Source organism: Acanthochromis polyacanthus, chromosome 21, assembly GCF_021347895.1.
Source record: "Acanthochromis polyacanthus isolate Apoly-LR-REF ecotype Palm Island chromosome 21, KAUST_Apoly_ChrSc, whole genome shotgun sequence".
NCBI lineage: Eukaryota > Metazoa > Chordata > Actinopteri > Pomacentridae > Acanthochromis > Acanthochromis polyacanthus.
Window position 1 is genome coordinate 27,867,394 of NC_067133.1, and position 12,425 is coordinate 27,879,818.

Genomic DNA, 12,425 nt, shown 5'->3' on the forward strand with positions numbered 1-12,425 from the left:
GTGAAATTGTGTCATTAATGACTACAACATTCTCAAAAGGACTCAAAATGAGCCTAAAATGACATAAATCTTGTCAAAAATGTTTTTCTAAATGTCACAAACTTATCCAAAATTCCTAAAATTTGCCCAAAATTAGATGAAATCTGTCTAAAATGACAGAAATTTGTCCTAAAATAGGGGCAATCTGTCCCAAATTGCTAAAACTTGTCCAAAATGCATTATAAAATGTCCAGAATGACCAGTGGCGTGCACAGACATTTTGAGGGGCAGGTGCTCAGTGGATAAAAAAAGGGCACCTTGTGCACCTTGTGTAAAACCACTGGCTGCCTTAACAGTGTGAGATTTGAAACAAAATTTTTAAAAAATAATAATTTTCTGTAATGTCATTTATTTTAATATCATATAACTAATAACAACACACTTTGGGTCATAAAACATTGTAAATGACATGTAGCTCCCTTTCTTTGTCTTTCCTGATCCTTTCCCTTCTGGGCATGCTGCAATTGGTAAAGAAAAGAGATCAACAATATCAAGAATGATTCCTGACATTACGCTACAACAAGGCAGAAAGCTACTTTTTCTTTTTTGTCATTTAGCAAATAAGTCCCAGAGAGTGTTGCCTCTACCTAATGTAGGCTAATAATAACTCTACACAAAGTAAATATTCAGTTAAACCATTCTGATCATATGCTGTACCAATTCACCAACTAACATTGGTTGTGTGGTCATCGTGGTCACATTATGTCGATTAACTGATTATTAGTATGGGTAGCCCGGGGCTTGTTAAGCAGGCGAGCTAAAAAGGAGAGAGGGTCTCCAGGTGGGTGGTTTCAGAGTGGCACAAGGTATGAGGTGTTCCGGTTAGAGAACAGGCAGTCAGACTTTCCAGGTTATTGCTATTTATTGCTGGATAACTCAAAAGGCCGTTGTACTATGGACAGCTGTGGTTCTGAAATATTACAAACAGGAATAATAAATCAGTGACACATTTGCCATAAGTACAGCCATAAAAAATAATAATTATACTGAGAAATAACATAAAACGCACATAAACACAATTGCATAAACTGCAAAATACTATGTATGGCTTAGCATTTCAATGACATTAACTCACATAACATTAGCAACGCAACCAGACACGCGCTGACAATCGACAACGTGATAAGACTAATAGCTAAGCTAATGTCCGTCACATAAAGTATCAACAACAATCAACAGGTAACAAAGAACAGTGTATTATCACGGTCTACACTGGGGGAACGCAAGACCACTCACCTTTGGTCATTTACACACAGCAAGTAAAGAAAAATTAGTGATGTTACGCTCGAGTCAGTTTGCTCGACACAGTGCCGAGCTTTTGAAGCAAAAGTGTTCCGAGACGGTGTTTCGATCCCTGCTTCAGCACGCCCGCAATCACGTGACTATCGAGAGCGAGGCCTCGTTATGTCACATCGCGTGTCGCGGTGCTTCGCGCGAACTTTCAAGGGGTGGGACATTTTAATCTGTCCAGGTCTTAAAAGGCATAGGGGTCTGATTCACTCCTCAAACTGTGGGTTTTTGAGAGGAGGAGATCATGCTAGTGCATTTGCCATTTGTCATTTTGAGAGAAGTTAGGGAGAGTATACATTTAGTTAGAATTTAGTTTAGATATATCTAGTTGCATTAAATACATTAAATAACACAGATACATTTGCATAGATTCACACATACACAACACACATGCCTTCATAGAAACACACTTCACATATATGCACACAAACATACATATATAACGTTTTAAAACATTTATTGCAAGTACAAAGCAGTGTGAGACAAGCAGTCCTGAGGCTTTTTCAGTTTTTTCAACTTAGATGCAGTTCTGACACAGGACCAGCAGATGTCACTCTTCTGGTTGTGTCAAATGCTTCGAAGCAATGTTTCCTTCTTGAAGCAGATGTGTCAAAGTGGTTCAGTGCTTCATGAAGCTTCGATTTCACCATCACTAAGAAAAATGCAACACATATTCAGTCCGAACATGTGCATGGAAGCACCTAGTCAACAAACTGCAGCTATAGAGAAAAACATGGCACTCGAGGTGCGTTCAGGGACATTGAGGAAAGAACATCAACATTCGATTAACTCAGCAAAGGAGGAAATGCACATAGATAACACAACCCAGACAACACGCCAATCGAAATACGAAGGCTTTCTAACATAGCCCGTCGGCTAATTTAGGCACGGTTGTTTAGCGCTGCGTGAGACAGGCTACTTCACAACAGAGACAAACAAAAGCACCGTGTGGCTTGACAAACAAAGCTTACGAACAATACACTTGATTCATTTAGGTGTTACCTGGTTGGTGGCTACAGTCAGGGTGGAGATTCTGTGGACTGTGCAGCTGCTGCCACGCGAGTGTCCGCTCCTCGTGTTCATGTTACGAGATGGGGCGGGGCGAGTAGCAGCACGGGTCATTTGTGTGTGTTTAATGTTCAAAATGTTGAATGTCTCTTGATATTATCAGCTCTTGCATGTTAACGGGGATGCAAACATTACCAGCAGTAACCGAGCTATGTTAGCTGACATGCTAACGTTAGACGTACACATCAACAACCACCAGCTTATCCGTAATGTAGGGTTATGCAGTAAAGATACAAAAAAATGATAAGAACTTACATCTCCCACACTTTTACTTGGGTCACGAAGCGTTGGTACTGCGTCCTTCTTGATTCGGAGTCTTTGTGCTAAGCCGGAGCTGTATGGGCCCATGTTCGAAAAACACTCGTCCGTGAAATCCCGGGCACACACATACAAGCGTTTCAGAATGTTGTTTGGTACATGACCATGAAAAATATAATCCAGCCACTTTTTTCGGAGAGGCTTGGAAGTGGGGAGCAAAAATAAACTTTGGTGTTGGTGTGTGCAGCCAACAACACCACAACTTGCGTGTCTCGCCTTCGGCATGTTTGTTGTCCAAGAGGTACTTTGCCAGGGTGGGGCTCACCTTTTCATGCAGGGTGGGGGCACAGTCGGGGGGAGGAGTTAAATCCGCTTATTTCGTCATAAGCGGACCCAACTCAAACTCGGCCGTTTGAGCAGGCATTTTCACAAAATGTGGTGTAGCAAGGCAGGGAGGAAACAGACAAAATTCGAACCTCATAATGAGGCTACTGCAACACACACTACTATAAGAAAACCTTCACAAAGTGAGATTTGCATAATATGTTCCCTTTAAAAAGTTGAGAGGGGAGGGCACGTGCTTGATACTGAGGGCAAGGGACAGGTGCTCTAGCACCTCCTGGTGTCTATCTGTGCATGCCACTGAGAATGACCCAAAATGAGTCCAAAACATGCAAATGCAAGAAAGAAGGTGCAAAATAACATGTCCCTGAGTGCACTGTTCTGCTTCTAGCTGCACACATCATTGCAAATACACAAAACTACACTCAAAATGTGTCCACAATGACATAAATCTGGTCAACAAAATAACTACCGTAATTTCCAGATGATAAGCCGCTACTTTTTTCTCATGCTTTGGACCCTGCAACTTTTACAACGATGCGGCTAATGTATAGATTTTTACATGCGAGCTTCATGCCATCATTAAGTTTAGTCTCGTACAATTTTTCTAAAATTCCTAAAATGTGTCTAAATTTTGTCCGAAATTAGATGAAATTCATCCAAAATAACTCAAGTTTATCCAAAAATTGATCCAAAATGACAGAAAAAAGTCTAAATTGACTCAAATGTGTCTAAAGTAAAGTCAAATTATGTTATTAATGACTACATTCTAAAAATGACTTAAAATAGGTCTAAAATGATATAAATCTCTAAAAATTTCTGAATATTGCAAAAGACTAAAACTTTTTCAAAATTCCTAAAATTTGTCTACTGTTCATACAGAAGAAGCATTTTTACTAAATAACAGTGAATTTAGAGATCAGGACCCTAATAAAGAGTAAAAAAATAAATCTAAACTAGTAACTAATGAGGAAAGCACAAACCAATTGTATTTTTTTAAAGATATATCCTGCTTTTTTTCTTGTCACTCAGTGATTGAACTTTTTCATGTCCGTGTTTAAACTGTTTCATGAGGAGTTGCAGTATTTTACTCAGAAGGAGCTCAAAAAAATTCCAAAACTGCACAATAATGTGTTCGTTAATTGGGGGTTAATTAATAAACTGACTGATTTTTCTCAGAAGGTCAACCTTTATCCTCACAGGTACTGTATTTTATTCTGCCATTAATATCTATAGATTCTGTTTCTGTTAAAATACCTTCTTATTGGAGTCTAGAGAACCAGTTCTGTTCCAACAGATGCAGCTGTTTGCTGATAAAGAAAACTACTAGAATGATGTAACTGACATGTAGTGGCAGCGTGATCAGGACGTGGTGTCGGCGTGGAAACAACGTGAATGAGATTTGTGAGGCTGAAGAGGGAGAAGGAAGGTTGCATAAACTGACATTAATGCTGTTTTTCAGCACCAACAGGAAGAAGATCAAGATGTGGTTGGATTTAAAGCACATAAACAACAGAAATGTCCCTGAAAGTTACAGAAAAATGACAAATATCAGAATTAAACTTAATATTTAAAGCACTATGGGGGGGGGAATGCTACTGTATTTTTACACTGTATTATTTTTGGATCGTACAGATTCTAAAGACGGTATAAAAATGAATGATTTAGAAATAAATACAGCATTTTTTTTAGTTTGTTCTAATTAACTGCCCACTTTGTAAAACTCTGCATGTTTGTTCTTTGAATTTAACTTTTCATTTATTTATTCAGGTGTGTTTTATACATTATTTACTACATCTTTTAGAAGCTTTAATCTGTCAAATAGTTTTTTCCCTGTTTATTGCACATTACTGTAGATGCAATTTTTCCCCAATAAATGAAAGAAAATTTCCCATAAATTTGATTTTCCTTAGCGCACTCTGGTGCTGCAAATACCAATAATCTATTAGAATTACAATTCTACACTGTCTATCATTGATTCAGTTGTTATCAGTGATGCTATTTGTTTTTTCATACTGAAATATTCCATATTATTTTTAAATCTCTGAAAATAAACAAGAAATTTGAAAGATTTAGAGATAAATGCAACTATCTTTATTTAGTTCTAATGAACAGCTCACATTTTTAAATTCTACATGTTTATTCTTTTAATTTGACTTTCAATTAATTTATTTAGGTATGTTTTGTTTGGTTTACATCTTTAAGAAGTTTCAGAGATCTTTGAAACAACTTGCCGTTTTATGCAAATTTTGTATCTTTGTTGACCGATTTTGCCATTTTACACGTGTCGAGTCATTTTGGACCATTCTTACTAAAATTTGGCAAAAAGGAACAAGCACAGTTTGGTGGAGCCCTGTTTTCTGAGTCAATGCGGACACATTTTCAGTCATTGTTGACCATTTTTGCCATTCTAAACATGTGTCGAGTCATTTTGGTCCATTCTTACCACTAAAATTTGACACAAAACAAGTAGAGTTTGGTACAACCCTGTTTTTTGAGTCACTGAGGACCACTTTTGAGTCTTTTAGAAGAATTTTTGAGTCATTCTGGACCATTCTTACCATTTTCAACATGTGTCAAACCATTTTGGACCATTCTTAGCACTAAAATTAACAAAAAACAAGTAGAGTTTGATGCAGCTGTGTTGTTTTGAGTCATTCTGGACGATTTACAGTCATTTTGGACACATTCAGTCATTTTCATTGTTCACCATTTTTGCCATTTAAATGTGTCAAGCCGTTTTGGACCATTCTTTTTACTACAATTTTACAAAAAAACAAGTAGAGTTTGGTGCAACCTTGTTTTCAGAGTCATTGTAGACACATTTTGAGTCATTCTGGATGATTTATATTCATGCTGGGCACATTTCCAGTCATTGTTGACCATTTTTTGCCATTATAAACGTGTTGAGCCATTTTAGTTGTGTCAAATCATTTTGGAACATTCTTACCACTAAAATTTAACACAAAACAAGTGAAGCTGGGTGCCACCCTGTTTTTTTGAATCACCAAGGACCATTTTTGAGTCATTCAGAACAATTGTTGAGCCGTTTTTGACCATTCTTACGACTAAAATTTGACAAAAAACAAATAAAGTTTGGTGCAACCCTGCTTTGTTGAGTCATTCTGGATGATTTATAGTCACTTTGGGCACATTTTCAGTCATTGTTGACAGTTTTTTTCCATTTTAGACATGTCTTTTTGGACCATTCTTACTAAAAATTTAGCACAAAGCAACTGAGTATAATTTTTGAGTCATTTTGAACCATTCTTACTATTTTAGACAATTTTTAAAGTAATTTTTGACGACTCTGGAGTCATCTTTAAGAAGGTTTTCCTTTTTGTAAAAGAAAACATGATTAATTAGACCAGACCATCTTCTTCCATTGCTCTGTGGTCCAGTTCTGATGTCTATTGTCGGTCTTTCAGTGGTGCACAGGGCTCAGCATGGTCAACCTGCCTGATCTGCAGCTCCATACACAACTAACCGATGCTCTGTGTATTCTGATGCCTTTCTATTAGAACCAGCATTAACTTCTTCAGCAATCTGAGCACCAGTAGATGGGCAGTTGGATCAGACCACACGAGTCAGCCTTCCTCTCCATCAGTGAGCCTGTTGCCGGTTCACCACTGTTCAAACTATGATACATCCCATAATATTGATGCTCAAAGTTGGTTCTAGAGTAAATGAACAAAAAACTGATTTAGTGTTGAGGTTGTGACAACTAAATGGATAAAATTGTTTGCATCTATCTTTTTGTGGCAATTTGAATACTTTTTTGGTCATTCTGTGTCATATTTTTGATTGTTTTGCATATTTTTTTTCTTTTTCATCACATCGAGTCATTTTCTCTTGCATTGTGTGTCACATTGTAGTTGTTTTGCATAAGTTTTGGTCATTTTGAATCAAACTTTGGTCATTTTGCATCAAATTTTGATTGTTTTCTGTCACATTTTGGTTGTTTTGCATCTTTCTGTGATCATTAGGCACATGACACATCCCATAATATAGATTCTCAAAGTTGGTTATAGAGAAAATGAACAAAAACCAAACTGGATCAGACTACACGGGCCAGTCTTCCTCCTCACGTGCATCAGTGAACCTTGACCGCCTGTGACTCTGTGACCAGATCTGGAGATGCTCTGACCCAATCATCTTATCAAATCCTTACGCTTGCCCAGTTTTCATGCTTCTGACACAGCTCTGAGGAGAAAATGTTCACTTTCTGCCTGATCTATCCAACCCACTAACAGGAGCACTGAGGAAGAGGTAAACATGAGCATAAAACACACCCCGATAAATAAAAGTCAACTTAAAAGAATAAGCATGAAGAATTTTAAAAATGTGGGCTGGTAAGTAAAACGAAATAAAAATACAGTTGTGTTTATCTCTAAATCTTTCAAAGTTCAAATGTCCAAAATGCATACAACAAAATGAGTCCGAAACATGCAAATAGAAGAAAGAAGGTGCAAAATAACATGTCCTTGTGTGCCCTGCTCTGCTTCTAGCTGCACACATCATTGCAGTTACACAAAACTGGACTCAAAAGAACATAAACCTTGTCAACAATTACCCAAAAATAGCCCCAAAATGACTAGAACCTTTCAAAGGTTCCAAAAATTTGTCTAAATTGTGTCCAAAATTAGATGAAATTTATCCAAAATGACACACAGTTAAAGTCAAATTGTGTCATTAATAACTACAACGTTCTCAAAGTTACTCAAAATGAGTCTAAAATGACAAATCTTGTCAAAAATATTTTTCTAAATGACTAAAACTTGTCCAAAATTCCTCCAATGTGTCAAAAATAAGAGGAAATCCTTCCCAAATGACTAAATCTTGTCCAAAATGTAAAATACATGCAACAAAATATGTCAAAAAAATGTGCAAATAGAAGAAAGAAGGTGCAAAATAGCATGTCCATGTGTGCACATCATTGCAAATACACAAAACTAGAGTCAACATGTGTTCACATTGACATAAATCTGGTCAACAGTTGCCCAAAAATAACTCAGACTGACTAGAACTTCACTACAATTCCTAAAACTTGTCAAAATTATGTCCAGAATTAGGTGAAATCCATCCAAAATGACTTAAGTTTATACAAAATTGATGCAAAATGACAGAAGAAAGTCTAAAATGACTCAAACGTGTCCAAAATACAGTCAAACTGTGTCCTTCCAACCCACTAACAGGAGCCATGATGAAGAGGTAATCAGGGTTATTAAATTGTCGTAATGTGATGCAAAAAGCTGAAAAAACTCAACTATTGAGTAAGTTACAAGAAAACAAAGCAGAGTACATCTAAATGGTGTGTAGCTCTCTTATTCTTACACTTTCCTCTTCAGTTAATGCTTTATTTTATGGACGTTCTGCTCCCAGATCCAGCAGGGCTTCCAGTTTCACCTCCAGCTGTCAGACTGGAAGTAACGGCCGCTCCGCTGCCTCCTGCTCTGGGCTGCTGTTGGATGATTTCTCTGTGAGGACCGAGGCTGATCAGAATATTAAAGGCCGGAGCTGCAGCAGAACCACTGATTGCTTCTTCAATCAAAGGCAGGAACAGTTGCCTCCACCACCCACAAATTAAAGTTCAGCCCCTCGAGTTTTGGATGGCAGTAAATGTATGTGAGCACATAACAGCGAGCTCTGAAATGATCTGTTTGGAGTCACACCGGAGAGAGGCGCCCTCGGGACCGGTGATGACAACTTATTTGGAGCCTTTATGGCTGCCGGCCGCACTAATTAATCACAGTGTTTGTATCGAGTCCAGGCGAAGGATTTGGAGAGAGACTGAATCTGCTGCTCCAGACTGCTAAACACAATGAACCCGGTGAACCGAAGCTCCAGCAGAGAACTTCTGCACGTGGGACTGCAGGCTGAGCTCCAGCAACAACCAGGAGTTAAAGTCTGCTTTGTTTTCCAGCCTCCAGCAGCAGTTTACTCACAGCAGCAGTCTGACCAGCAGCTGGACGTCCATCAGCCTAAAAACATGAGCAGAAAACACACCTGGATGAATAAATACAAGTCAAATTAAAACAATAAACGTAGAACTTTAAATGTGGAATGTTAACTAGGATTAAATTTAAAAAATGCAATTGTTTTTATTTACAAATTTTTTAAATTTCTTGTTCATTTTGTTACAACTTTATTGTGGGCAGTCTGAGGCACACCTGTGCACTAATCATGGTGTCTAATCAGCATCTTGATATGGCACACCTGTGAGGTGGGATGAATTATCTCAGCAAAGGAGAAGTGCTCACTATCACAGATTTAGACAGATTTGTGAACAATATTTGAGAGAAATGGTGATATTGTGTATGTGGAAAAAGTTTTAGATCTTTGAGTTCATCTCATAAATCAAAATAATCAAAAACAAAAGTGTTGCATTTATATCTTTGTTGAGTGTAGTTTGCACCACTTGATCCCAGGTGTGGCTCAATCAGCTGACGACCCTCAGCACCTGAACAGGCACACCTGCTGTCCAAGTGGAGGGTCCTCACGATTTCGAGAAATCTAACGATAATATGAAAAATTTCAGAGTAAAAATAGTGATTTTAATAGATTTTGGTGTTTGCAGCACCAGAGTGCATTCTTTTTTAATGGAATTGTCTTTCATTTATTGGTGAAAATTGCGTCCACACATCAGAGAAAATGTTGTTTCAAGCATCTCTGAAACTTCTAAAAAAGATGTACATCATGTGAAGCACACCAAAAGAAATAAATGAAAAGTCAAATCAGAAGAATAAACATGTAGAGTTTTAAAATATGAGCTGCTAATTACAACTAAATAAAGAATAATGTTCTATTTATTTCTAAATCTTTCAAATTTCGTCTTTATTTTGAGAAATCTAAAAAATAATATGGAATATTTCAGTGTTAAAATTACTGATAAAAGCTGAATGAATGATAACAAATGTAAAAATGTGATTTTATATATATATATATATATATATGTATATGTATATATATATATGTATATATATATATATATATATATATATATATATATATAAATATATATATATATACATATTCATTCCATACATATATATATATATATATATATATATATATATATATATATATGTATATATATATATACAGAGAGAGAGAGAGAGAGATGTTGATTTCATTCTTCTGTTAGTACAGAAGAAGCAATTTTACTATATGACAGTGCATTTGGGAATCAGGATTTAATCAATTTAAATCATTATCTGATGAAGAAAGCACAAGAAACTCTAAAAAAAAAAAGAAAAGCTACACATACATTTATATATCTAATTTAGATGTACTCTGATTTTTTCTTGCAACTCATTCAGTAGTTGTATTGTACTTTGAGCTGTTTTTGAGCTTTTTGTTGTATTAAATATTATATATTAAATATCCTATAAGTATTGTATGAATCATATAATTCAAACAATATCACAGTGACTGACTCTTTTTTCTCCAAAGTGTTTTTATTGAAAATTCACTCAGACATTATATCAAGGTTACAATACTGACTCACTAATTTAGACAAAACGGCTGAGAAATGTAACACAGTTCAATGCAGTTTGAGGAAAAACCTCATTACTGATAAACTAAGATAATACTGAATCGATCTCTCGGCCTGTGATGCTCAGAAACAGAAGAAGAAGTAAAGTTTTACTACGGAGCTGAAACTGTGCATCAGCTAGCAGTAAAAACAGCAGTAAAACAGGAAACCCTACTGGATCTGTGCAGAACTGTGTAATAAAGCAGCCTCAGCAGCAGTTCACCAATCAATAGCAGCACGTGCACGCTCAAACGGGCATCCCGGGTGTCATTTAGTAAAACTCTGTGCAGGCTTGCTGTTGCTGGATGTGTCTCCTGAGGCAGCTTTGTGTTTGTCTGCACCGAGAGCTGAAGACTTATTTAAAACAAACATCCACAGACAAACATTTGTCCTACATTGATTCCTTTCCTGTTCTCAGATTAAATAAAAGAGAGAAACTCAACCTGAACGAAACAAACACATCATTTGATAATTCATCATCTGCTCTGTGTACAAACTGTTGTTGCTTTTTTAAAGGGCACAATTAGAGCAGAGCAGAGAAAATCGTTCGCTCCGTCCATCATTATTAGTGAGAATGCTCCTTTAATGACAACATGTCACAGAAGGAATGTGGCTGTGCTTTAGAAATAAAGATCAGCTGTGCACATCGAGGAAGTAAACAAAACTACTAAAAATGATGCAAATCTCATCAGAAAAAAAACACAACTAGATTAAAATGACTCAGATTTGCCTAAAATTTGTCCAAAAAGAGGTAAAATCTGTTCCAAATCACTAAAACTTGTTCAAAATACAAAATGCGTACTACAAAATGAGTCCAGAATGTGCAAAAAGAAGAAAGACGGTGTGAAAATAACACGTCCTTGTGTGCTCTGTTACACATCATAGCAAATAAGTAAAAACAGACTCAAAATGACATAAATCTTGTCAACAATCGCTCAAAAATTGTCCAAAATCACTACAGTTTTTCTAAAATTCCTACAATCTGCTTAAATTTTTTCCAAAATTAGGTGAAATCCGTCTGAAATGGCTTAAGTTTGTCCAAAAAAGTCTAAAACAACTCAAATGTGTCCAATATAAAGTCAAATTGTGTCCTTCATGATGATAACATTCTCAAAATGACTCAAAATTAGTGTAAAATGGCATAAATCTTGTCAAAAGCATTTTTTAAATTATCCAGATGACTAAAACTAGTCCAAATTTAGATGAAATCTGTCCAAAATTAGTCCAAAATGACTAAAACTTACGTAAAATTCCTATAATTTGTTCAAAATTAGGTGAAATCTGTCTCAAATGACTAAAATTTGTCCAAAATGCATAAAACAATGACCAGAATGGCCCAAAATTAGTCCAAAATGCACAAATAGAAGAAAGAAGGCACAAAAATAGCATGTCATTGTCGGCCCTGTTCAACTTCCACATCATTATACACAAAACTAGAATCAAAATGTGTCAAAATGACATAAATCTTGTCAACAATTATCCAAAAATAGTCCAAAATGAATAGACTTTTTCTGAAAGTCCTAATATTCGTCTAAATTGAGTCTGAACTTAGGTGAAATCTGTCCAAAACTAAATACGTTTATCAAAACTTGATCCAAAATGATAGATAAAAAAAAAGCCTAAAATGATTCAAATGTTACCAAAATAAAGTCAGATTGTGTCCCATTAATGACTACAAAATTCTGAAAATTATTAAAAATGAGTTTAAAATGACATAAATCTTGTCAAAAATGTTTTTCTAAATGTCCCAAATTATTAAAACTTGAATTCCTTGAATTCGTCAAAAATGAGGTGAAATCCGTAGCAAATGACGAAAACTTGATGAAAGATGAAATCTTTCCAAAATGACCTAAGTTATTATTAAAATGACTCAAATTTACCTGTTATCTTTTTA

The 12,425-nt window shown here is 36.0% G+C and overlaps 1 protein-coding gene across 2 annotated transcripts in view; it reads right to left on the minus strand.

Moving 5' to 3' along the window:
* The window catches only part of mfsd13al (major facilitator superfamily domain containing 13a-like), a 228,316-nt gene that overhangs the window by 184,277 nt on the left and 31,614 nt on the right, over window positions 1-12,425 (minus strand). The gene's annotated exons all lie outside the window — the stretch shown is intronic.